The 27,721-nt window shown below is 40.6% G+C and overlaps 2 pseudogenes; both read left to right on the forward strand.

Annotated features, from left to right (window-relative positions):
- The first annotated feature begins 869 nt into the window (after positions 1–869).
- On the forward strand, positions 870–4,698 carry LOC131483261 (solute carrier family 35 member E3-like; annotated as a pseudogene).
- Positions 4,699–21,549: 16,851 nt separating this feature from the next.
- On the forward strand, positions 21,550–24,277 carry LOC131483262 (trafficking protein particle complex subunit 13-like; annotated as a pseudogene).
- Positions 24,278–27,721: the final 3,444 nt, after the last annotated feature.

Below are 27,721 nucleotides of genomic sequence, written 5' to 3' on the forward strand. Positions count from 1 at the left end.
GTATCCAGTGGCATACATTTGATTAGACATGGAGTAAACCAGGCTGAGCCAGTTCATATCACATGCTGGGAAGTCCAAGAACCAGAGTAGAATGCAGGACATGCTGAGTCTGGCCGCAATGAATGCCATCATGCTTCATGTTAGCACAAAGAAGTTAAAATGTCTGGTCCTGAAAATGTACAAAGTTTCATGCAACCTTATATTGCTCTAATTCCTATTAATTTGCGGGAGAGAGGTTTATTACAACAATGAAATGTGGAAGTTTATTTGCCCTCCCCGTCTCAGCCAATAGTAAGCAACACAGACCATTGTTCTGGTAAAATTTTAGGAAGAAGCTTTCAGGAAAATATAAAACCAGTTCCTATAAAACAAAATCAAGGCCAATATAGACTGGGTATTTCTTAGGAGCCACTGAATTTATTAAACCATACCAATACTATTCAATGGAAATCTGATTGACCTGTGTGGATGCCTCAATGGCCCCTTAACTGAGAAAAACTGCAGATTTTAGAATCTTTACTTCAGAAACAACTACAAAGGAACTATATAGAAGAGTCTTTCTCCCCATGGAATTCCCCAGATCTAGTTAAAAAGAAGTCAGGAGTGTGGTGATTGTTGATTGATCTCTGAAATGTAAATGATACTATGACCCCTATGGGTGCCCTCCAGCTTGGTTTGCCTAATCCTTCTTTGATTCCCTCACATTGGCCATTAATTGTTTTAGATTTAAGACATTGCTTTTATTCTATTGTTATCAATCCAGATGACTGCCCGGGTTTGCTTTTTTAGTCCCCTCTTTAAATCATCAGGTTCCTATTAAGACTTATCAATGGAAACTTTTGCCACAACATATGGCCAATTCTGCTACTATGTGCCAGTATTTTGTAAGAAAAGTGTTACAATCACTTTGTGATGCCTTTCCAGATGCTTATATTATTCATTCTATGGATGACATTCTTCTTGCTGCCTCCAGCGACGGTCAGTTACAACAATTATATGAAGAGGCACAAGAGGTCCTGACTATCGCAGCTGTTAATCGCTCCTGAAAAGATCCAGCAGATGGCTTCTTATGAATATATTGGTCATATTCTAGATCATACTGCTGTATGTCCACAAAAGTTCTCTATTCGTAAAGACCGTCTTTTAACCTTTAATGATTTTCAAAAACTAATTGGTTATGACCTTCTCTTTGCATTCCCACCTACCAGTTTTCTCAGTTTTTTCAATACTTGAATGGATGCAGCCCTTCATAGTCCCATGATGCTGACTAGAGAAGCAAAAGTGGAGACACAATTTTTTCAAAAATAAACTTCAGGGTGCATTTCTTACTGGCTCTGTTCGTGAGGAGCCTGTTTTGTTTTTAGTTTTCCCTAGTTTTCCCTACCCCTCATTCCCCTACTGTAGTCTTAGCACAACTTTCTGGCCCCCTAGAGTGGAGTTATTTGCATCATAAACAAACTGAAACTCTCTCTTCACATATTGATATGATTGCCTGCCTCACTATTCAGGGCTGTCTCAGAGCCCTCTCTCTGATAGGATATGATCCAGCTTAAATTGCATTGCCTTTAACAACCAAACAACTTCAACAGGCCTTAACTGTCTCTACTTCATTACAAGTAGCCTTGGCTGATTACTATGGACAAATAGGAAACCACTACCCATCCATAAGATTTGGAATTTTATACAAAAAACTCCTTTCGTAATCTCCTCTATGATTCACTCTGAACTCTTTCCTGTTGCTGACAAATATTATATTGATGGCTCTTCCTCTGGTCGGGGAGGAATTCATGGACCTCATTTACATATTACAATACAAATTCTTTTTTCCTCAGCACAACAGGTAGACTTAGCAACCTTACTACATCTCTTACAAATATGTAACTAACCTCTTAATGTTGTTTCCGATTTGGCTTATGTAGTTGGTCTATTTCTGGCTATTGTAATGGCTTTAATATCTTCTAATAATGCTCCTATTTCTCATTTACTTTCACAATTACAACACCTGCTAAGCCAGCACAACTCACCATTCTTTATTATGCATATGCAGGCTCATTCTTCTCTTCCTGGACTTATGACTCTTGGCATTTCTTATGCTGATAGACTGGCAGTGCCTGTATTTCTTAGTGCCCAAGATGAACACTCTGTTCTACGTACTAATGCTAAGCGTTTATATGTGATATATCATATTCCACATCAAAATGCTCTTAAAATTTTAGCAGCCTGTGCTGTTTGTGCCCCCTATACATTGTACTCCTCACCCTGTGGGTGCAAATTCTTTAAGGCTAAGTTCTAATCAAGCATGGAATAGGTGTGGCTGTGCTGTAGCACCCAATAGGAAAAACCAGAATGGATATGAGCCAGTTGAGCAACCTTTGTGCCTTAAAGAACAGAAAGTGTGGTGGGCCTTGCTGCCACATCCTCGCTGGCTGGGAGGGCAGTGACGGCGCATGTGTGCATGTCTGGGGCTGCTGGGGTCACCTCAAGGATGCTGGTGTCTGCGAGCCAGAGGTGGGGGAGGCGAAGAGCCACAGGGGCCAGGCTGGCTGTGTTCCCCAACAGTGGCGGGCATCATGGCATCACTGGCTGAAAGGGTGCGGGACCATGAGAGCATCGCCGCCGGACTCTAACTGGGTCCCTTGTCCAGCGAGTGAAGCTCCGACACAGGTGCTTGCTCTTATGAGGATTTATTGAAGGACAAACTAATTACATAACATAACAAAACAAGAAATCCAAGTATAATACAGAAGGGCAGTAACTACAGCATATTTACAGGCTTTCTCTTCAACTACTACTATTACTGCTCTTTGTTTTTTTTTCTTTGTTTTCTCTTAAACTTAGGTTAAAACCCTATCAACAGCCAATTTCAACAGGGCTGCTTGGCCATGCATCAAACACACCAGTCACAGCCTTGATCAAGCACACACACACCAATCACAACTCTGATCATGCGCACACCATGCAGACTGCATGAGACCTTGAACCAATCTTCTGCAACTTCCTAAAACTTGTTTACTGCCTTTGTGCCGTGAGAAGACAATAACAAGCACCATCTTGGGGCATAGTCCCGCTCTCCACAGGGCTCCTGTTCAACTTGCTGGTGTCCATCTGCATCGTGTTTCTGAACAAATGGATCTATGTGCACCACGGCTTCCCCAACATGAGCTTGACGCTGGTGCACTTCATGGTCACCTGGCTGGGCTTGTATGTCTGCCAGATGCTTGATATCTGCCGCCCTCCAAGCTGCTCCTCCTGGCTCTCAGCTTATGCAGCTTCGTGGTCTTCACCAACCTCTCACTGCAGACCAACACCATAGGCACCTATCTGCTGGCCAAGGCCATGACCACGCCAGTAATCATAGCCATCCAGACCTTCTGGTATGGGAAGAGCTTCTCCATGCGAATATAGCTCATGCTGATTCCTATAACTCTAGGTGTAATCCTAAATTCTTATTAAGATGTGAAGTTTAATTTCCTTTTAATGGTGTTTGATGTTCTCGGTGTTTTAGTAACATCTCTATCAAGTGTGAGTCGGAACCAAGCAGCATGAATTGCAAGTCAACTCCATGCAGCTGCTATACTACCAGGCCCCCATGTCCTCTTCCATGCTGCTGGTGGCCATGCCTTTCTTTGAGCCACTGCTGGAAAAAGAGGAGATATTTGGCCCATGGTCAGTTTCTGCTTTGCTTGTGGTGCTGCTGTCTTGAGTGACTGCTTTCATGGTGAACTTGTCAATTTATTGGATCATTGGGAACACATCACCAGTCACCTATAACATGTTTGAACACTACAAGTTCTGCATTACTTTATTTGGAGGATGCGTTCTGTTTAAGGATCCATTGTCCATTAACCAGGGCCTAGGCATTTTATGTGCATTATGTGGCATTCCTGCCTACACTCACTTCAAACTCACTGAACAGGAAGGAAGTAAGAATAAACTGGCTCAACGTCCTTGGGTGTTGGGGAACAATGAAAGCTGCCCCAAACGGATTAAAAATGTTCAGTGTGCAAGTTACTTTCAGAGGAGAAAGAATCACTGTGCCAAATCCACTGATTGATTTGCAAGAAATGATGCAAAGGAAAATTGTGTTCACAAATAGAACTTTTTTTTAAAGTACTTTTTTTCCCAATGTAATTCTCTAAAGCCAAAAGGATATTTGCTTCTTTGTGAGGATGATGATGTGAAGTCTGTGGGATGGTTGGATTATACCAAGTAAAGCACATAGAAACTAAAATTCCATAGTAAGGACCAGGGACTTGTGTGGCAGCCATGCTGTGTCACAGGCTCCAAATGCTGGCTTTCAGGAGTCTCACTCTCCTGAGGAAATAGGGGATTCCACTCGCCAGTAGATGCTTTTCCTTCTCCCAAGTGGCATATATTATAACCTGGTCAGAGTGTTCAAGTCAGAATTGAAATTATATAATTATATATATTTTTTTGCTTTGCTTTAGTTGACCTTCCTTCCTGATTATTTCATTCATAGAAATGAAATATCTACAGAAAGCTAATAGAGAAGATGATCATTTGATAATTCTCAAAGTACTATTTTTTCTAGGAGAAAATTGGTGTCAGATATTATTTTCAAAAGCGACAGCTATAAGTTTACAGGTCTTCTCTTCTTTTTGAGCTTTCAGCATGGTGTGTAAAGGATACATGGAGTTCAACTCCTCACTGAGAGCCTATTAAGAGCCTGTTCCTAGTGCTCTCAGAAACCATCTGCCTGGCTCTTTGAGCATCTCATGGGAACAGTCATCTTGGCTGCCTCCACCCAGCATGGGCAGCAGCCATGGAAACTCAGTGAGGGACATCCATCCTTCCTGTGGTGACCAAGGAAGATCCTTAGACATCGTGGGAGGGCCAGCCCCCTCCTGACACTGAGCAGACATCCAGAGAAGGAAGGAGAAATAATTTAGAAGTAGCAAGATGGTTAATACTTAACTGGATCTGCGAACTTTTCAAGGGGTGATTGGGGTGCAAGGAAAGTGTGTGATTTCCACTGGAGGAAATCCAGCGCCACATATTTAATTGTGACCTGCATCCCTGTCTTTGGGTTCTTGTGATATTCACACATGAGAAACAGTTGTTGATAACTACATAATACATTGATGGAAACCAATCATTCCTTTTGTCATGAAGAATTCCACTCATAAGTATCATTTGTAAACTTGCCATGAGAAAATAACTTCAAATGACAAGGAGATCTGTGTATGGAATACACCTTCAATACAATGGTTTGTTCTGCTATGTGGTGTTAGTCACAATAAAAGTACGCAGACAAATATGTTTATAGAGATTATTTTTTGCCCTGATTTGTTTTGAAGAATTTTAGTTTGTCAGTCTGTTCTGACACTACTTTTTGTGATTTTTCTGTATTTGGTTTATATTTGCTTTGGTCTTCTGTTTACCAAAGAGACATTTTTATCTTATAAAGCGGTTTGTCTTTGCCACAGGAAGATCACATGTCATGTTTGTGGAAAGAACATTGTTGAGTCAATTAGTAAATTGGCATGAGGAGGATTTGGTTTCTGTGCACTGGAACTTTGAGGTTCCAATCAGTGTGGGGTTGATCATCAATGACTGGTGTGGAGAAAATGCAGTAAGAAGGCTCAAGTAAGACAGGCAGGAGGGACATGTGTGTAAATAAATACAACATGTACTGTTTGAACCAGAGCCTCATGAACATCCTTTGCCCTGGATACAGTCATCTCACTGAAAAGAAAATTCTGAAAGAACATGCACCAGATGACAGGAGCATGCTGAGCCCAGCCTGACGTGTGCTTTGGAAGGGAGCACCCTGCCTGTTAACTCTCATTGTCCCCTGTAGTATTTTTAACCACTGCAGCTCTGTCTTCACCTGTTAAACCGAGCCTTGCAAATTTAGTTTCTTATTGTTGGCGAGAGCCAATAGAAGGAGAGCCTGGGGTAGAAGCCTGTGCCTGATCACTCCTGCCTGCACCATCCAAAACATGCAGCACCCAAGGAAACTATCCCATCTCCCTCCAGATGAACAAATGGCAGAAAATAGAATCAAAGCAAGATTGCTTCTGTTTCATTTTTTAAAATATCATCTAAGCCTTGTTTTTGTGCTCTCTTTATGATATATTTCCAAGCAGTTACGTCAATCAAAAACATTGCACTTCCACGCTATCAGGAACTAGTTATGGAAGGAGTGAATCTGTGGAATGGCCAAAGGTGAAAGTCACAAGAGTGCAAGGGCTGCCAACAGGTTACAGTGGGATAAGCCATTGCTTGTCATGCCTGCCTGCTTTTTCCAAGTACCAGTTCAACTCTCCACTGCTGTTCACTTCTGCTCCAGCTCTCCTAATCTACGTAGGAAGCAGCAGGTGGTGGCTCAAATACTAGGAGTTCTTCCCAACCTGTGCAAGACACAGATGGGGTTCCTAGCTCCTGGCTTCAGCTTGGCCCAGCCCCAGCTGTTGCAGTCATCTGGGGCGGGGGGAAACCAGCACATGGAAAAATGGAAGATCTCTCTCACTCTCACTCTTTCAAACAAATACATCTTGTACAATTAAAAAAAAAAACATAAAGTGGACAAAGTCAGGATGAGCAAAGCACCCACTGGTGTGCACAACATCTACCACTGGGAGATGGCCTCATAGAGCAGCTTGGGAAACACCTCTGTCACAACACACTTCCTTCTGGTGAGTGCAATAACCAACCCTGCAAGCAACTCAGACCAGGCCAGGCTGTGGTACCCACTAGCAAGCATATGGGTCAAGTCTAAGAACCAGGATGGGATGCAGCACATGACAGGTTAGGCAGCAACACCAGCCAGTCCGCATTACAGCCAGGATTAGGGGCAGTCCAGCCTGCCCTAAAATGCAGCACCAGACAGCAGGAGCTAGAACTGTATGCAGAATCAGCCAGGTCATGCTGAAGCAACCCCCAACATATGCTGAGATGAGGCAAGCAATGCTAGTCTGGACCAAGGTGTACAGGAGGTACAAGGCTGGTATTGGGGCAGCACAAACTACCCTAATGGAATACTGCTCCCACTGGTGAGCATGACAGATAAGAATTGGAACAAAGGCTTAAAAGTCTGGGCAGGACTTCAACACTCATTGGCCTGCATGTGAGCTGGTTTAGAGGGAGAGCTAGGCAGGGCTAACTGACTGTATTCACTGGTACAGGCATGGGCCAGATTGAGTACAAATTAATCAGACCTTGACACAAAATCAGCTGGCAGGTCCTGGACTTGGTGGTCAGAACTGTCAAGATAGACTGCAAAAACATCTAGAAAGTGCAAGATCTGAGCCTAGTAGGGAAACTGGGCACCTCTGTAATGGACTATAGCTCCCAGCAGTGAACTTGAAAATCAGGGTTGAGAGATTACCTGTTGGACAGGTGGTAGCACCCACCAGGCCTGGGAACAGGCCTGGTTGGGATTATAGGGAGTGGTAGGACTGGTCTGCAATTCACACCGGTGTACTCATGATCAAGTGTGTTTGGACAGGGTTGGGCTTGACAAAATCATCCACTGATTTGCCTAAGACATGGATCTGGAGACAGAACTGACCCAGCAACTACAACCACCAGGGTGTGTAGGAAAAAGCAGGGGACGGACTGAGCCTGACCCCACACTGGCTGGAACACACAGTCAGATCTGGGGTCCCCACAGAAGAGGTTTCTTTCGGTATCCTCCAACTGAACTGTTGGACTCAGAACTCCAATAATGGCGAGAATCACAGGTTCTAATGATGAATGTGGAGTACATGAATCAGAACTGGACCTCATCAGTTGCTGAAGACACTGCAGTAGACTGCATACACAGACGCACATGGAAACATGACAACCAGTTCATTGAGGCCTGTAGAACACATTTAATGCCATGGAGGGCAGAACAAATTGAACCACTCTCCTAGCCAAGTGTCACATGGACTGAGTCAGCCAAGGGAACATGGAATTCTTTCTTCTTCCTTGGCGCAATGAAATCAACGGCATTTCAGAACTACTGATATCACTTGTGCCATAATCCAAAAGAAGGCTCCACATCAGGAACTCTGGAATGACATCAGGTGACTCTCCCCATTCCTGGGTATTGATGCAGTTAGGTTGCTGTGAGCAGCTTCTCTCTCTCGCCTTCCCCTAGACACAGGCAGATGAATAAATAATGGAATCATTAGTCTCATCCACTTTCCCAGATTCCGCAATAATTCACACACATTTAGTAGTTTACACGGGCATGCATCCTTCTCAACAATGTAAAAGCCATCAAAACAAAATTTAAAAATAAAGTAAAATCCAAGGCCAAAAAATAATCAAACATACCAGTCACAAAGGAACACATATTACATGATTCCTTTTGTATGCAATTTAAAGAATAGCATAAGCAAATAGAAAGATTTATGATATTGGGGAACAGAGTGATGACAGAAGAACAGAATTGCTGAACTGATAAAAATGTTCCAAAATTGGCAACAATGATGGCTTAACTGTACATTTTAAGTGGATATATTATTGTTCATGATCTAGTTCTCAAAGAAATATTTTAAAAGAAAAGAATAGTACAATACTTACTTACTGAGAAAAGTAAAGGACTAAATAAATCAAGATTCAATAGCTTCCTGACGTTTTTCTAGAAAGGATCCTGTAGATTTCTAAGGGAATTAATGTCCACTCCAAATGATGTGGCAGCAATCACATCCATAATGTAGGCCCAAAAGATTCTGAAGAAAGAGACACAAGGACAATTAAAATTAGCACTTAGTTGCCATAATTCAGGTATTCATTTGGCAGGAAGTGCAGTGAAAGCAAATGTCAAGCACAAAAGACAGACAGCCTCACAATTCCTGGATCACCTCTTGTGACAAGCATGGTGGTTCAGTAGACTAAGTTTGGTGAGCCCAAATTTCCAATAAGAATTCTTACTCAAATATAGAAAACCATACTACTTTTTTTTTAATTCATTAATTACATTGTATTATGTGACACAGTTTCATAGGTACTTGGATTCTCCCCGCCCGTCCCCAAACCCTCCCACCATGGTGGATTCCTCCACCTTGTTGCATAACCACAGCTCAAGTTCAATTGAGATTCCCCCATTGCAAGCATATACCAATCATAGAGTCCAGCATCTTATTGTCCAGTCAAGTTCAATGGCTTCTTAGGTATCTCTGGTCTGAAGACAGAGCCAGCAGAGTATCATCCCAATCAATTAAAAGCTCCAACATACCGTCAGCAAAAATTTACATCATTATGGAATTAATTGACATAGTAATGAGTAACCAATATGTTAAAAGTAAATGCGAGTTTTTAACCACCTTCTGTGAGCTCCTCATTGACATTTCAATTTTAGTTTACACACAACATATGACTTCCATAACATAAAATGTTATGATTAACATCATATCATCTTAAATTAAGGCAAACATGTGGTATTTAACCTTTTGGGATTGGCTCATTTCCCTTAGCATTATGGTTTCCAGTTTGGCCCATTTGGCCACAAAGAACTGCATTTTGTTTTTTTAATAGCTGAGTAGTGTTCCATGGAGTAGATGAACTATAGCTTTCTTATGCAGTCCTCTGCTGATGGGCATTTTGGCTGCTTCCATGTTATTACAATTACTGATTGTGCTGCTATGAGCATAGGAGTGCATGTTGGTTTCTCGTAAAACAAGTGTTCTGGATATATTCCTAGGAGTGCTATTGCTGGATCATACGGTATGTCGATTTTGAGTTGTTTGAATGTTCTCCATACTGATTTCTATAGAGGCTGTACCAGCCTGCAGCCCCACCAGCAGTGGAGTAGGGTTCCCTTTTCCCCGCAACCTCGCCAATAAGTGTTGTTGGTGCATATTCATGTGGGCCAGTCTTACTGGCGTTAGGTGGTACCTCATTGATGTTTTAATTTGGATTCCCCTTATTGTCAGGGAACTTGAGCATTTTTTCATATGTTTATTTGCCATTCGGGTTTGTTCCTTTGTGAAGTGTCTGCCCATTTCCCATGCCCATCTCTTGAGTAGCTTGTTTGTTTTGGTGTTTTGGCTGTTTTGTAGTTCTTTGTATATTCTGGAGATTAGCCCTCTATCACCTATGTCATGCACAAAGACCTTCTCCCATTCTGTGGGCTGCTTTTTTACTTTACTAATTGTTTCCTTATGTTGAACCACCTCTGCATTCCAGGGATGAATCCTACTTGATCCTGATGAATGAGCTGTCGGATGATTTTCTGAATTCTATTGGCTAGGATTTTGTTGAGTATCTTAGCATCAATGTTCATCAGAGAGATAGGTCTGTAGTTTTCTTTCTCTGTAGGATCTCTCTCCGGTTTTGGGATTAAGGTAATGTTGGTTTCATAGAATGAGTTTGGAAGGGTTGCTTCCTTTTCTATTGTTTTGAAGAGTTTGTAGAGGATTGGGGTTAGTTCTGTTCGGAATGTTTTGTAGAATTCTGTAGTGAAGCTGTCTGGGCCTGGGCTTTTCTTTGTTGGGGGATCTTTAATCACTGATTCAATCTCTTCTTCACTTATGGGTTTATTCAGTTTCTTTGTTGCCTCTGGGCTGAGTTTTGGCAGGTTGTGTGAGTCTAAGAACTTTTCTATTTCTTGGTGTTCTTCTGATTTGTTGGAGTAGAGTGCTTTGTAGTAATTTCTAATTATGTCCTTAATGGTTGTAATGTCTGCTGTTATGTTGCCTTTTTCATCTTTGATGCTGTTAATTCTTGCTTTCTCTTGTTTTTTCTTTGTCAGTCGGGCTGGTGGGGTGTCTATTTTGTTTATCTTTTCAAAAAACCAGCTTTTTGATTCATTGATTTTGTGTATGGTTTTTTTTATTTCTATCTGGTTGATTTCCTCTTTTATTTTGATGATTTCTTGTTTCCTGTTGTGTGTGGGGCTCATCTGCTGCTGCTTTTCCAATTCCTGGAGGTGTGTGGTTAGTTCCTGTATTTGGCGCCTCTCTTGGGCCTTGACATGAGCTCCAATTGCAATGAATTTACCCCGTAGCACTGCTTTGGCAGTGTCCCACAAGTTTTGGAATGTTGTGTCAGAGTTTTCATTGGTTTCCATAAAGTTTTTGATCTCATCTTTAATTTCTTCTCTGACCCATTGTTCGTTTAATAGCATATTGTTCAACCTCCAAAAGTTTCTGTATTTCCTTGGGCATTTTGAATTACTGATTTCCAGTTTCATTCCATGGTGGTCTGAGAGGGTACATGGTATGATTCCTATCTTTTTGAAGTTATTTAGATTTGCTTTGTGCGCTATCATGTGGTCGATCCTGGAGAAGCTGCCATGCATTGCTGAAAAAAAATGTATAATCTGTGGTCTTAGGATAAAAAGTTCTATAAGTGTCTACTAAGTCTAGTTGTTGTAATGTTTGTATTAGCTCTGTTGTTTCTTTGTTGAGTTTTTGTTTTGTTGTTCTGTCTATAGTTGTTAGCGGAGTGTTAAGATCGCCCACTATTATTGTGTGTATATCTATGTCTCCCCTTAAGTCTGTAAGTAATTGCTTCACGTAGCTAGGTGCATTGGAATTAGGTGCATATATGTTCACGATTGTAATTACTTCCTGATGGTTCAATCCCTTCACCAATATATAATGTCCTTCTCTGTCCTTTCTGATGTCTGTCAGCTTGAAGTCTGAGTCATCTGAGATTAGGACTGCTACGCCAGCCTTTTTTTCTCATCCATTGGCATGAAATGTCTTTTTCCATCCCTTCACTTTAAATTTCTTACAGGCTTTTCAGGTTAGATGTATCTCTTGTAGGCAACATATAGTTGGGTGCTGTTTGATGATCCATTCCGTTAATCTATGCCTTTTAATTGGTGAGTTTAGGCCATTTGTGTTTAGAGATAATATTGAGAGGGTGTGATTTTGGGCTTCCATGAGTGTGTGTAAGTGTGCAAGTGTGAATTTGCGACTATTAGAGTTTCTGATTGGTTGACTTTCCTTGTATGGATTTTAGTGGGGAGGTCTTCCCATTTGCCATCTTTGATTTTGGTTTGCATTTTTTCTTTCTGGGTTTAGCACCTTCTGAGGAGATTTTCCAGAGCTGGTTTCATGTTGATGTATTCTTGGAGTTTCTCTTTACTGTTGAAGTATTTGATTTCATTCTCAAATATGAATGAGATCTTTGCTGGGTACATTATTCTTGGTTGGCAGTTGTTTTGTTTCAGGATTTAATAGGTTTTACCCCATTCTCTCCTTGCTTGGAGCATTTCTTCTGATAGGTCGGCTGTGATTCTGATTTGCCTTCCCCTGAAAGTAATCTTATCCTTTTTTCTTAGTTGTCTTAGAATAGTTTCCTTGTATTCACTTGAGGGTAGCTTGAGGACCACATGTCTGGGTGACGATCTGTTTAGATCGAATCTACTGGGGGTTCTTTTTCCTTCCTGGATTTGTGCTGGATTTGTATTTCCAGTGTTCTGGAAGTTCTCCTGTATTATCTCATTGAGCACCCGTTGCAAGCCTGTCACCTTTTCCACTCCTTCGGGAAGGCCTATTATTCTAATATTTGATTTTTTGAGGTTGTCTTTCATTTCCTGTATGGATCTATTGGCTTTCTCTAGATTTGTCTCCAACAGTTTGATGAGCTGCTGCCTTTCATTCTGATTGTCTTCCAATTCTGATATTCTGTCCTCTGCTGTGTTCATTCTGTTGGTTAGGCTTTCAATTTTGCACTGTATATTGAGGATTCCCTTTTTGACTTGATTTATTTCTGCAGTGACATGGTTTTAAAATACCTTGGACTCTTCCCAGCGCTTCTCACTGTCTCTGATGAATTTCATCACTAGTTTCTTAAAGTCCTTATCTGGTATTTCCTCTATGTCTTCATCTTGCATCTCAGATATTGGGATTAGTTTTTGGTTGCATTGGGAGGGAGTGCTTGATGCTTCCTCTGGGTCATTGCTTTTTCTGATACTTCTCCTCATTGTGTTTTTGCTTCTTGTTGTTTTGGGATTTTATCGTCAATTCAGCTAAGCCGACTCTGGTTTGGGGTCTCAGGCTGAGCCCAGCAGGTCGTACTGCCTGAGTCACCAGCTACTTTCAGGGTCTGTAGATCACAGCCCAGAGCTGTGTCAGGAGGGTTTGTGGGCCAGCCCTAGTGCCAGGCCCCTTCCCCTGTGGTTCCCTCTCAAAGGCGGTGCCCCATGGCTTTGGGTCACAAGGCTAGCACAGCGAGGGTTTCTGCCTCAGTGCTGAACCGCTACTCTCCTTCAGGGCTTCAGGTTAGCACAGCAGAGGCCCCTGCTGGTCGAAGCCTAAAGTCCCCAAACCTGGGCTGGGCTAGAAATCTCCACTGAAAGGAACAATATCGCAGGCAGGTCTTTCCGGGCGGGCTCCTGCTGGGAGAACCTGTCTGGCCAATCCCGCTGAGCCCCTCCATCCCAGCCTCTCCAGCTGAGCCCAGCAGGTGACTCCGCCCTAGAGAAGCCACTTCCTCAGCTGCACTCTCTCAAGGGTGGAAGCTGATCCGTGAGAGGCACAGAGCTGTGGGCACGCAGACATGCCCCCACTAGTCTGCTCCTCTGCCCAGGACGTGAGGCCCTGCCGAGCGTTGCCCAGCCTCTGGAGCTCAGGCCAAGCCCAGCAAAAGGATCCACTGGACGGCCCAGCAGCCCATCTACAGCTCGGAGCCGATACGGGATTCTCTGAGCCCCAGTCCCACAGCGCTGCTCCTGTTCCCTCTGCACTCTCCCAAAGCCGCTGGGAAATCTCCCCTGCTTGTCCTCCACTTCTGCAGGGGATGATGCCCCCAATGATCAGTCCAGTAGCCTCCTCTCAGGGCTCCTGCCCTCCAGAGGACTGGTGCCCCTGTCTGTGTGGGCGCCTATCCTTCTAGCCGCCTCTGTTTTCCTTGGGATGGTTGAGACTCTGCCGCCTTCCCCCTGCCTGGGTTCGTGACTCAACAAGTCTCTCGCAGCGTGCTGTATTTTCTTTCCCACTTTTTGCGGCTGTTCCTTCACGCTGTGTAGATCTTCTTGCTTTAGTGAACTCCAGTGACCTTCTCGCTCTTCTCCCTACAATTTTGTGTTTCCTGGCCTGTTTCTCTGCTGGATTGAATCCCCTCTTTCCCTACTCCTCCCTACACCAGCTCTCTGCGATTGGCCATCTTTCCTCTAACCAGCTATTCCAGATTCTAAAAGAGAAAAATTTTCAGCCCAGAATAATTTACCCTGCAAAGCTCTCCTTTGTCTTTGAAAATGAAATAAAATTCTTCCACAATAAAGACAAACTTCAAGACTTTGTCACATCTAAACTTGCCCTACAATTGACACTGAAGGATGTTCCCATGAAGGAAAAAAGAAATAGCAACCATCAAAACCAAAGGCAAATATGGAGAACATCCCACTAAAAGGCTAACAGAAGATTCAATCATAGAACAACACATCGCCAAAATGACAGGACCAAACTGCCCCTTATCCATTATAACGCTGAATGTAAATGATTAAACTCATCAGTCAAACGCCATAGATTGGAGGACAGGATCAAAAAACAAAACCCAGCTATCTACTGCTTACATGAGCCACTTCTCACAAACAAAGATCAGAAAAAATTGAAAGTGAAAGGATGGAAAAAGATATTCCAAGCAAATGTCAAGGAAAGACAAGCAGGTGTAGCCATTCTTATATCAGATGACATAGACTTTGATGTGAAGAGCCTCAAAAGATCTGAAGAAGGATACCACATAGTGATCAAAGGATGTCTTCAGCAGGAAGAGATCAGCATAATAAATGTTTATGCTCCAAATGCTAAAGCATCTAGCTATGTGAAACAAATATTAACAGACTTAAAGGGAGAAATAGACTCCAGTACGATCATAGTGGGAGACCTTAATTCCCCATTAACACAAATGGACAAATCAAAAAGCCAGAAACTCAGCAAAGAAACAATAGAACTCACCCAAACTCTAGAGAAAATGGACTTAGTTGACATCTATCGAACCTTTCATCCTACACACAGAGAATACACCTTTTTTTCATCAGTACATGGAACTTTCTTCAGAATAGATCATGTTATAGGCCATAAAACAAGCCTCAGCAAATTTTAAAAAGTGGAAATCATACCATGCATCTTCTCAGACCACCAAGGAGTGAAGCTTGAGACCAAGAAGTCGAAACACCAAGGAAGACTTACAACATATGGAGCCTGAGTAATATACTAAGTGAGCAATGGGTTAGAGAGGAAATCAAAGGGGAAATTAAAAAATTGCTTGAAATAAATGAAGGCATCAACACAACTTATCAAAACTTATGGGACACAATCAAGGTGGTGCTAAGAGGAAAGTTCATTTCAATCAGTGCTGATGCCAAGAAACTAGAAAAGCACCAAGTAAATCACCTAACCTTACAGCTGAAAGAACTAGAAACACAACAACAAAGCAATCCCAAGATTAGTAGGGAAAAAGAAATCATCAAAATAAGGGAGGAAATAAACCAAATAGAGACCAAGAGAACTATACACAAGATCAATCAATCAAAGAGCTGGTTCATTGAGAAAATTAATAAAATAGACTCCCCACTAGCTCAACTAATCAAAAAAAGGAGGGGGGAAATACACATCAATAGTATCAGAGATGAGAAAGGAAATATAACAACAGATACCTCAGAAATACAAAGACACATTAGGAACTATTACAAGCAACTTTATCTGAGCAAATCAGAAAACCTAGATGAGATGGATAGATTTTTGGACACATACAATCCACCAGAATTGAATCAAGACACAATTAGCATTCTAAACAGCCCAATAACATGCACTGAGATTGAATCAGTAATTAAAGCCCTCCCAACCAAGAAAAGTCCAGGACCAGATGGCTTCACTGCTGAATTCTACCAAACGTTCCAAGAGGAACTTACCCCAATCTTACACAAGCTTTTTCAAACAATAGAAAAAGAGGCAATCCTTCCAAGCTCTATCTATGAAGCTATTATCACCTTAATACCAAAGCCAGAGAGAGAAACAACAGAAAAAGAGAACTACAGACCGATATCCTTGATGAACATAGATGCAAAGATCCTCAATAAAATACTAGCTAATAGGATCCAATAACACATCAGGCAGATCATTCACCTGGACCAGGTGGGATTCATCCCAGGCATGCAGGGATGGTTCAACATTCGCAAAACAATAAATGTGATACATAACATCAGCAAACTGACAAATAAAAACCATATGATCTTACTTATTGTGTTTGGTACACAACTTTAAAATCGCATTGTAGCCCTGTGGGTGACACAACTTAGAAACCTGCCCCAAGGAGAAGACTCTGCTAAGCAGAAGTGCAATAACCAAGAGCAAAAGAAGAGACAAAAGCACAATGAATATCACTGAAGACTCCCCTGCAAAGGAGCAAAACCCATTGCCAACCTCAGAGTTAACTGAGGAAGACATCAAGAAAATGGGGCACACAGAATCCATAAGACTCATTTTAAAGATTCTGATCAACCATGAGAAGCTCATGCAAAAGTTCAAAGAATTTAAGGAAGCAATATAGCAAATCAAGGCTGGTATATCAGAAATTAAGAACACAGTAGAGCAAATTACGAGTACAGTGGAGAGTCTCCAAAAAAGAATGAAGCAAGCAGAAGAAAAAATCTCAGAATTGGAAGATATTCCCTGTCATCAGGGGGAAGCAGACAAAAAGTTGGAAGCAGAGCTGGATCAGGCCAAAAAAAGTATTCAAGAATTGGAAGACACTATTAAGAGGCCAAATATAAGAGTTATGGGAGTCCCCGAAGGTGTAGAAAGAGAAGCTGAGTTTGCAAATGTATTCAATGAAATAATAAAGGAAAATTTCCCTAATCTGCAGAAAGAATTGGGAAACAAGATCCAGGAGGGGCACAGAACTCCCAACAGGCTTGATCAAAAGCGACCTTCACCACGACATATGATCTTCAAGCTCTCTTCAATTGAACATAAGGAAAAAATTCTTAAATGTGCACGTGAAAAAAAAAATCAATTGACATATAAAGGAATGCCAATTTAGCTCACAGGACACCTCTCACAGGAAACTCTACAGGCAATGAATCAACAGTCAATGTGAGTCAGACTGCTTATGATCTACATCAAATTGTAAAACCTAATATGCTTGTAAGACTCTATGCTACTCAGAAATGGGGAAGGAGAGCAGAGCAATCTTCCATCTCCTTAGAATGTGTGAGGAAGACATGAAGTATAGCCTATTAGGAACATAACAGGTAACTTATGGACAACAGACTCGAATCAGCATTAGACAATAGTAAAACTACAAAGATATACAGGTGGAATCCAGAGCGATCCTGACATCCTCTTAACAGGAGGTCATACGTACAAAGTAGGGGGACCCCAGGGTGGAGCAGGTGGACAGGAGGAAGCTTGTATCCCAACCCTGGGGACTCCCGGATCCTCACCAAGGACTATCAGTATGGGCAGCAAGGACTACATCCCCATTGCCAAGGAGACCATGTGGCATTGGAGTGCATTCAGAGGCTAAGAGCTCTGAAGTCATCCACTCCCGTTTGGATCTACCACATGGGGTGAAAGAGGCCCTAATCCTTCCTTGCAGGATCCAAGGTCATCGGAGTAGTAAGCTTCCATCAGGACTAGGGAGAGGAGCTTTCTCTGGTCCTCACTTAGTTCCAACTTTGGATCCCCACCCTATATTGCAATGACCATTGGTGTCTCTCTGGAGCCCCACCCCAAAACACACACACACAAGCATGCACTCTCACACACACACACACACACACACACACAAATTAGAATAGACAGAAAACAGCAAGGAAAGCTTGGAACCAGACAGGAAACAGTCAGCATGGACTCACACATGCCTTACTAGGTAGGACACAAAGATTAGTTACTCCTCACTAAGGTATTGAAGATTTCTCTGCACACCCCTCCTAAAACTGTTCTGCACTGCAACTGATGACATATGCCTTGTTAGAGTTATAAGCCAGTTTAGACTATCCCAAAATCTGCCAAGTTCAGGAAAATTAAGCTTTAACACTATAAACTGCTGAATGCTAAACTGAAAATAGTCATGAAACAGCAGAATCGTACCCTATAGCAATTTTAAGGTATATAGCAGCCGGTTCTGTGTATAAATTAAAATTGAATTCTCAAAGAAGTAGTCACAGGATGCGGTTATGAACTTGCATTTTTTAACATATTTGTTACTCAATACTATGTCAATTAATTCCATAATGTTGTAAATTGATGTTGATATTATGTTGTGGCTTTTAATTGATCTGGATGATATTCTGCCAGCTCTGCTTTCAAACCAGAGATGGTCTCCCCAAGAAACTGTTGAATTTATCTGGACAATAAGATGCTGGACTCTATGCTTGCAATGAAAGAATCTTGACTGAATTTGAACTGTAATACTGCAACAAGGTGGAGGAATCCACCATGGGGGAGAATATGGGGAGGGGTTGGGGGAATCCCAGTGCCTATGAGACAGTGTCACATAATGTAATGTAATCAATATATATATATATATATATATATATATATATATATATATATATATAAAGAAAGAAATGGAGAAGGCATAAAAGGGAGTTTTTCTTAGTGAGTTATAAAAGGGTAAAAACAAGTAAACTCGCCCATGCAGTTCACTGCTAAAGCTGAGAGTGAAAATGAGGATCTTAAGCGTACCATACTGCTCTATCCAATTTCTCACCCCTACTACCATCTAGTAATTCTGAAGAGGATTGGGAGGAGAATTCTTTCCGAGAGTTGTCAGTTGCATCTGATGAGGAAAGGACAGGACAGAGGCAGGGCCCTAAGGTGCGGCAGGCACAGGAGGTGCGCTTTGCAGCACCACTGTCACACACTGCTGCGGTATGAGGCCACATGAGTTAAGATCAATCTTTCCCGTCACTTCCAATCAGCAAGGGAGTAATGTATGGTCAGGATTTGATCTTAATACAATGTGTGATTTTAAGAAAGCATGTGCTAATTATGGACCAACTTCTTTCTGTTATGAATTTCTTTCAAGCTGGACTGAACAGGGTAAATGGATTCCTTATGATTTTTACCTTGTAGCAAAAAAATGGTGTTGTCAAAATCACAGTTTTTACAATGGCAAATGTGGCTTGGTGATGAAGCTAAGGAGAAAATCAGATAGCTTGGTCAACATGGTAGAAAAGTTGGGGTCACTGTTGATGTGTTTATAAGTAATGGTGTATGGACCAACGTGGCACATCAGACTGCTAATATCAGCCCTATTAGACTGCTAATATCAGCCGTAATGCTATTCAGCACATCCAAGAAGTAAATTTAAAGGCTTAGGGAAAATGACATGGGATCTGATCATGTTGCTAGCTATAAAAAAATTCTATAAGGGCATGAGGAACCTTATCAGACTTTGTGGGACGGCTTAAGGATGCCATAGAAAAACAAGTGTGTGGCTCTGATTTACAAACTTTGTTGCTCAGGCAGTTGGCTTATAATAATGCAAATTTGGATTGCCAAAACATTATAAAGCCTAGAAAAGAGGAGGGGAACTTAATGGATTATCTGAGATTGTGTGAAAATGTTGGTACTATTCAAAATAAGGCCAGAATTGCTGCCCTAGAGGCACTGGCTGTTAATAAACAACAGAAACTTAAATGTTTTAATTCTAGCAAGCGAGGACATTTGAAAAGGCAATGCTGTGATTCCTTTATTGCCAAAAAAAAAAAAAAAGCAATGCCATACCCCTCCAACAATCTCTCCTATAACCTCTGTATGGCAAGAGGCAAAAGGGGTGAGAATGCAAATTTTTTCTCAACCAGGCTTATGCCCTCGATGCAAGAAAGGCAATCATTGTGCTAAACATTGCCACTCTAAATTTGATAAGGATGGAAACTTCTTGTCTGCTCCTAATTTGGCTCCTGGAACCCACGTACCCCTGCCACAGCAATATTTTTTGGCAGCAGGAAATGCCTGGGGATGCCAGTCCCTGGCACCAAATAAAAATTTAGGGACAAAAATATTATGGAACAATCTGGAGTCACTGCAGGTAGTGCTGTTGTTGCTCTGCCTGCTCCACGTGATCTGACAATACATCCTTCTCAGTGTCCATATAAGATTCCTCTAGGATATTGGGGTCCTATTCCCTCTGGGTCTGTGGGTCTGAGTTTGGGGCGAAGCAGCCTGTCTTTAGAGGGCATTACTGTACATACAGGAATAATTGATGAAGATTACACTGATGGAATTTTTGTTGTGATGACTGTTCCTTTGGAGTGGACTTTTAAAGAGGAGATAAGATTGCTCAGCTTTTGTTGTTACCTTATGCTCCCCCCAAAAGAAAAATTGTCAGTGCCAGGGAGGATTTAGCAGCACAGATGCTGTTATTGCCCTCAGCACTATGCTCCGGGAGCCAGAGAAACCACTGCTTGATTTAATAATACAGGGAAGGACTTTTACTGGAGTACTTGATACTGGAGCTAATGTGTCTATTGTTAGGGAAAATGAATTGCCTGAAAATTGGCTTCTGAGGGAGGCAACTATAATTGGCCTGGGAGAAAATAATCATTCTCAAGTGTGGCTCAGCAGTTGTAAATTATGTTGTGTGGAGCCTGATGGCATACAGATGGTGCTTCAGCCTCTAACTACTAAAGTTCCTATTAACTTGTGGGGATGATTCCTTACAACAAACCAATGCACAACTTTATTTACCCCCTCTCAAAATAATTTGCCTACAGCGAGACATAGTATGGCTAAATGGGGGTATGGAAAGGAAAAAGGCTTAGGAAAATATCAGCAAGGAACTACTGAGCCACTTAAACTATCTACTAACCTGCATCACCAAGGTTTGGGTTTTTCATAGGGGCTATTGAGACAATCAAGCCTGTTAAGACACAATGGAAGTCCAATACGTCAGTATGGACTCCTCAATGGCACCTACATCAAGAGAAATTGTAGGCTATTAGAGAATTAGTACAAGAACAATTAGAAAAAGAACACATAGAAACGTCTTTCTTTCCCTGAAATTCCCCTGTGTTTGTTATCAAAAAGAAGTCAGGGAAGTGGAAACTGTTGATTGACTTGTGAAATGTAAATGCCACTACGATTACTATGGGACCATTACAGCCTGGCATCCCATCTCCTACAGCAATTCCTAAGGATTGGGAACTTATAGTGTTAGATCTCAAAGATTGCTTTTATAATATTTTTGTCCATGAAACTGATAGGGCCCAGATTTGCTTTTTCTTTTCCTGCTTCTAATAATAAGGAACCTCTTCGAAGATATCAATGGAGAGTGCTCCCCCAGGGGATGACCAATTCATGCACAATGTGTCAATACTTTGTTGAAAGGACTATAGCTACTATTGGCAAAAATTTTCCATATGTTTATCTTATTCATTATATGGATGATATTTTACATTCTGCCGCCTCTGCTGATATGCTTCAAAAGGTTTATACCATGCTGCAAGAAAATTTACAACAGCATAGGCTTGCTATTGCTCCTGAGAAAATACAAAGAACAGATGTAGTTAACTATTTAGGGTATGCAGTGGGCAGACAAGCTATTAGACTCCAAAAGGTCTCAATTAGAAGGTCTCAATTAAAAACTTTAAATGATTACCAGAGACTACTAGGAGATATTAATTGGCTACCCTCTATGTTGGGAATTCCTAATTATGAACTACAGAATGTGTTTGCTACATTAGAAGGCAATCCTGCACTGGACAATGAGTGCACTCTGAGCCCTCTGGCTGATAAAGAGCTACAATTTGTTGAAGAAGGAGGTATTTTCCCACAGAACAGATCTTAGCCTCCCACTTCTCCTTCTGATTCTTCCAACATAATTATCTCCTACAAGTGCATTGGCATAAAACAATCTTCCATTAGAATGGATATATTTACATCATAAAGGACCTAGAGTTTTAACCCCTTATCTCCACAGGGTTGCAGAGCTTGTCTGTCAGGGCCGACTGCATGCTCAATACTTATATGGCTTTGATCTTCATACTATTATCGTGCCACTTGGAATCAAACACTTTGAAAAAGCATTAATATTAAGTAAAAATGCAGATAGCTTTTTTCTGCTTATTATGGACATATTAGTAACCATAATCCTGCTGGAAAATTATGGGATTTATTACAGAAAACTGAGCTTATAATCACTAATTACAGCATTTTGTTTTTGCTATCCAATGTCTTTTGTGCTTGCATATGAATTTTTGTTTAAAAGCTAAAAATTTTATGTGAAAGAATTACACATGGAAGAAGAGATAAAGAGAAAGATGATCTTCCATCCACTGCTTCACTAGCCATATGGTCACAGTGGCTGTTGCTGTGCTGATTGAAACTAGGACCCAGAAGCCTTTCTGATCTCACACACGGGTGGGAGATCAAGACTTGAACCATTCTCTATTTGTTTTCCCAAGCCACATAGGTACCTGGACAGAAAGTATGGCAATCAGGTCAGGAATCGATGCCCATATGGAATGCTGCAGTGTAGGTAGAGTATTAGATAGCTATCCCACTGTGTTGGTCTGATGCCTGTGAAGTCCAGTATCATTTATGCCAGATCTGAGAATAATGCTGTATCTATTTTGATTGGGATTTCATTGATTATGTGGATTGATTTTATTGCTATGAACATTCTGATATCATTTCTATGAATCTACAGACAGGAGATGTTTTTTATTTTTGGTGTCTTCTGTTTCTTTAATGTTTTGTCATTTTCTTTATAGAGATCCTTCACATCCTTGGGCAATCATATCCCAAATTATTAAATTTCTTGCAGTTGTTGTGCATGGAGCCTATAAGCATTTTTTCAGTCATGGAATGCTTTGTGAGATCAAAAGCTATTGATTTCTACTCCTCAGCTTCAATAGGCAGTAATTAGGAAGTGACAGTTCAATTGTAGGTGAATCCTGCAAAACACAAACATCTGTTAGCTACAAAAGTGATGTGACTGGCTAGCCCTATTTTATTCACCAATATCCCAGTATCATGTGAAGAGAAAGACTTATTTTGGGATCTCTTTTTAACCACCTGAAGAGTGAGAGTCCTTCAATTGTAAATGATGCCTAACAACACACACACACACACAATTTAACAATTTAATTTAGTGGCCCATGCTGGAGAGTATGTATCCATATTTGGGTCAGGAGCATATTTGAAGCCAATGGACTCACACCATTATATAAAGGAATAAATTCCAAAAAAAGGAATTTGCAGAGAAAGCAGGCATCATTAAGGGGGTAAGCAAATCAGAAACCTGGATATAGTGTGGAAAACCAATCTAGGCAAATGGAGAAGGTTATAGACCATATGACTTCAGAGAATGACTCCAGGTTACAGAAATGTTTTATTGTCTTTGCAGACAATCCCAGGTACCGTAAACCCAGATGAACCTTTCACATTACCTGTAAATGAACTGCAGTGTAAGGACTATGGATCTGGTTTTGGAAATGCGCAATAACAAGTCTATCCACTGATGTATTACTTCAGGAAAACAACTAGGGTAGCTGCATCCAAGCTCCTCCCTTGCCTTATTATCACACTGCCTTCACACCACACTACTTTCCTCAGTGCAGAGACTGCAAAGCGTATCTGGCTTAAGAGTAGCAAAAACATACAAGAGAATATACAACATTGCACAAGTCTATGTGCTATCTTTGGCCATTAAAGGTGGAAGTTTAAGAAAATTTCAGTGTTACACTTTACATTTATTTCTATTGCTTTGTCACATTTGTAAAATAATCATGTCAGAAAGTAAGCATATATAATTTAAATTCTTTCCTGTAGGATAATATATTAAATATTTGATTTGAACAGATTTATTGATTTGATATTTTGAGTTATATTCCCAATCAACATTTGTATATTTTCTATACATATTTTGTTTCATTTTGTTCCTGAAACTTTGTTCTCCAAAAGCTATATATTTGAGGTCATTGTACGAAGTATGTAGATCAGTGATTAGCAAACATTTTATGTAAGACAAGATACTAGATAACATCAAAGCTTTGCAGGTCAGTATAGTTTCTATTGCAAATTCTAAACTCTGCAATTGTGCTACCAGTACAGCCAGTTAGCATCAAAGCACATTGGTTCACGTAACTGGTTGGAATCATCAAGTTATACACTGTTGCTCCTTACAACTTTAGAATTCTCACAGCACCTTACTTAGAAATAGGTAATTCTGAGGGGTTTTTTTTTAACTTCTTATCTAATGGAGAGGGTTTGTTTTTGACTTGAGTCATCCTCCATGATGACATTCTCCTTGATGACAGGAAAACTCACAAAATGAGCTTTACTGGGTATTTTCAAAGTTATTGAGTTGTTATTTATGTTTTATAGGCTCATTTAACTTAAAGGACCTGAATAGCGGGTAAAACTATTAGGCTATCAATTATCCCATTAACCTTTAACTGGAAAAAAAAAAAAGGCCATTCATTGGCCAAGGTACTTGAACTGCATCTTGAACAAAATGAAAAACCAGTGAAAGATTGGATAATGTATAAATGTCTACATGTTTCATAAAAAATTAAGCACATATTTACTGCAACACAGAACTCAAAATGAAGCAGATAGGATATTACGTATATATCTATTTGGGAAATAAGTTTTACATAATATTTTCAAGTATTTTTCACATGAAAGAAGCTATACTCCACCATTTCCAAACACAAATATTTATTATAGAAAAAATCTGAAAAATATATTCTCAATCCATCTTTTTCTGGAAATAGATTCCTCTTCCCTGAATGACTCAAATATTTGCTAAATAAACTAAAAATAACTCTTAAAAAAAAAAAAAAAAAGAAAACCTAGCAACTTTTCAATTAAGAGCCAAAAACTTTCAGGATTTTTTTTTAATGAAAATAAAACATTTGTTTTATTTTTTAAAGATTTATTTATTTTATTGGAAAGGCAGATGTACAGAGAGGAGGAGAGACAGAGAGGAAGATCTTCCTTACCATGGTTCACTCACCAAGCAGCTGCAATGGCCAGTGCTGTGCCGATCAGAAGCCAGGATCCAGGAAATTCTTTCCAGGTCTCCCACGCGAGTACAGGGTCCCAAGGCTTTGGACCATCCTTGACTGCTTTCCCAGGCCAAAAGCAGGGTGCTGGATGGGAAGTGGAGCTGCTGGAATTAGAACCGGTGCCCATAAGGGATCCCAGTGCGTTCAAGGCTAGGACCTTAACCATTATGCTATCACGCTGGGCAAAACATATGTTTTCTTTTTTCTTTTTTTTTTTTAAAGATTTATTCATTTTTATTACAGCCAGATATACACAGAGGAGGAGAGACAGAGAGGAAGATCTTCCGTCTGATGATTCACTCCCCAAGTGAGCCGCAACGGGCCGGTGCACGCCGATCCAAAGCCAGGAACCTGGAACCTCTTCCGGGTCTCCCACGCAGGTGCAGTGTCCCAAAGCTTTGGGACATCCTCAACTGCTTTCCCAGGCCACAAGCAGGGAGCTGGATGGGAAGTGGAGCTGCTGGGATTAGAACCGGCGCCCATATGGGATCCCGGGGCTTACAAGGCGAGGACTTTAGCCACTAGGCCACGCCGCCGGGCCTAAAACATATGTTTTCATAAGGCATATTTGAAGGTCTTCCATCATCTGAAACTTTATTTTAAAATTGAAATTATGTATGAATATTCATTCTTTTTAATTACACTAGTTTACTACTCCATGAGCAAAACAAGGAGAAAGATAACTTGTAAACTTTGCAACATAAATGTAACAAGTTTCGATATTTTGTCAAGACAACACAAGGTAATGCTGTTATATAAATGCTGACATGGATTGGTATGCTAAAATTCAAGAATTCAAATATGATTACTCAACTGTATAAGTGGCATGAAATAAAATGCAAAAATGTATTTTTCTTAAGTGTATAATCATTTATTGCTGTGACAACTGTCCCAAATGAAAACTATACTCATTAGGGTTGCCTCCATATTTGAGTTATATGCAAAATAAAGTACAAGCAGTATAACAATGCAAAACAAAACAAAGCAAGTGGTTGATTTTTATGTGTTGATTTTATATCCTGCAACTTTACATAACTCTCTTCTGAGTTCCAATAGCCTTTTTGTCGAGTCTTTGGTTCCCCATACAGAGAATTGTGTTATGTGAAAACAAGTATAGGTTGACTTCCTCCTTTCCAAACTGTGCCATTTTAATGAGCAGAAGGACAACAGAAGAGTTAACCATCCTGGAGGACAGACATGGTATGGTGGTTCCTGCTTGGGAGTCTGCACTCCCACATTTGAACCCACAGCACCAGCCCTGACTTGAATGCAGGAGGTCAAGTTCGTAACCTGTGTGGTATCAGTGGCTCCTCACAAGCAAGTGATAAACAGAGCCGTGTAAGCCAAGTGATCAGGAACAAGGTTAGTCAACAGTCCACTCTCAGCAAACTTCAAATGCCACTTTCTTTCTTTCTTTCTTTCTTTCTTTCTTTCTTTCTTTCTTTCTTTCTTTCTTTCTTTCTTTCTTTCTCTCTCTCTCTCTCTCTTTCTTTCTTTTTTATTTATTTATTTGGAATAGATTTTTGCTGGATTTCAATTACAATGAAAGATAAATTAAGGAAATGGATAATACACATGGAAATGTAATGCACAAAGTCAAAATAGACATGATATGAAAAGAATAAAACTAACTAGCACTAGTATCATTAAATGTGTTCACATAGGATTTAGAAAAATCACCATACAGTATAAAATAAAATAAAAATATATGATCAATGAGATGCTGTCTTTCCTCTTAAAAGAGTTATCACAATTCCACTTTGCTGATCTTGTTTTGCCCTTCATGAATCTTAGCAATAATTCTCAAGTATAAATTCTGGAATTATATTAAAAATGAGGTATTATTCCACATTTTTATTTTAAATGTCCATTTATTAACTTTGTGTGGAAAAGAATGTATTTTAATATTTAAATTCTTTAAACCCAATCTATTATATTGAGTCAAAATTTCTAGCAGTTAGAATCATAAAGACAGATGATAGATAAACAGACATACACATAGGTGAAATAATCATGTTGTAAAATGCCGTTACTCAAATGTTTAAATGGCAGAGTTTGGATAATTTTAGTCTTATTAAATTTATCATTTTGATTAGTTTCTAATTTTAGTACTTCAATTAGAAAGACCTCAGGTATAAGCCATCTGAGTGAAAATAGAATACAAGTGAGAATTTGGGGGAAAAGTTAGAAGATATAACAGGAAATAGCATGCTAATGATCCACAAACATAAGAAGACAACTCAGATTAATTTAACCTGGCTTCAAGATGTTGGAACAGAAAAGACATTTCAAACATTCGAAGAGAAACTGTTTTTGTTTTTCTTTTTTTTTTTTAAAGATTTATTTATTTTTGTTACAAACTCAGATATACAGAGAGAGGAGGAGAGACAGAGAGGAAGATCTTCCATCCGATGATTCACTCCTCAAGTGAGCTCAACGGCCGGTGCTGTGCCAATCCAAAGCCGGGAACCAGGAACTTCTTCCGGGTCTCCCATATGCGTGCAGGGGTCCCAAGGCATTGGGCCGTCCTCGACTGCTTTCCCAGGCCACAAGCAGGGAGCTGCATGGGAAGTGGAGCTGCCGGGATTAGAACCGGCACCCATATGGGATCCTGGGGTGTCCAAGGCAAGGACTTTAACCACTAGGCCACGCCACCGGGCCCAAGAAACTGTTTTTGTTTTTCTAAGAAAGAAATCGGAGACAATGTGATACAATTAGATTTGCCTTCAGTCTGGTCCAGGGATCTACTGGTATGTACAAGAGTTGCCACTGGGAGGAAACGAGATTAAAGAA

Source organism: Ochotona princeps, chromosome 24 (genome assembly GCF_030435755.1).
Source record: "Ochotona princeps isolate mOchPri1 chromosome 24, mOchPri1.hap1, whole genome shotgun sequence".
NCBI classification, from domain to species: Eukaryota; Metazoa; Chordata; class Mammalia; order Lagomorpha; family Ochotonidae; genus Ochotona; species Ochotona princeps.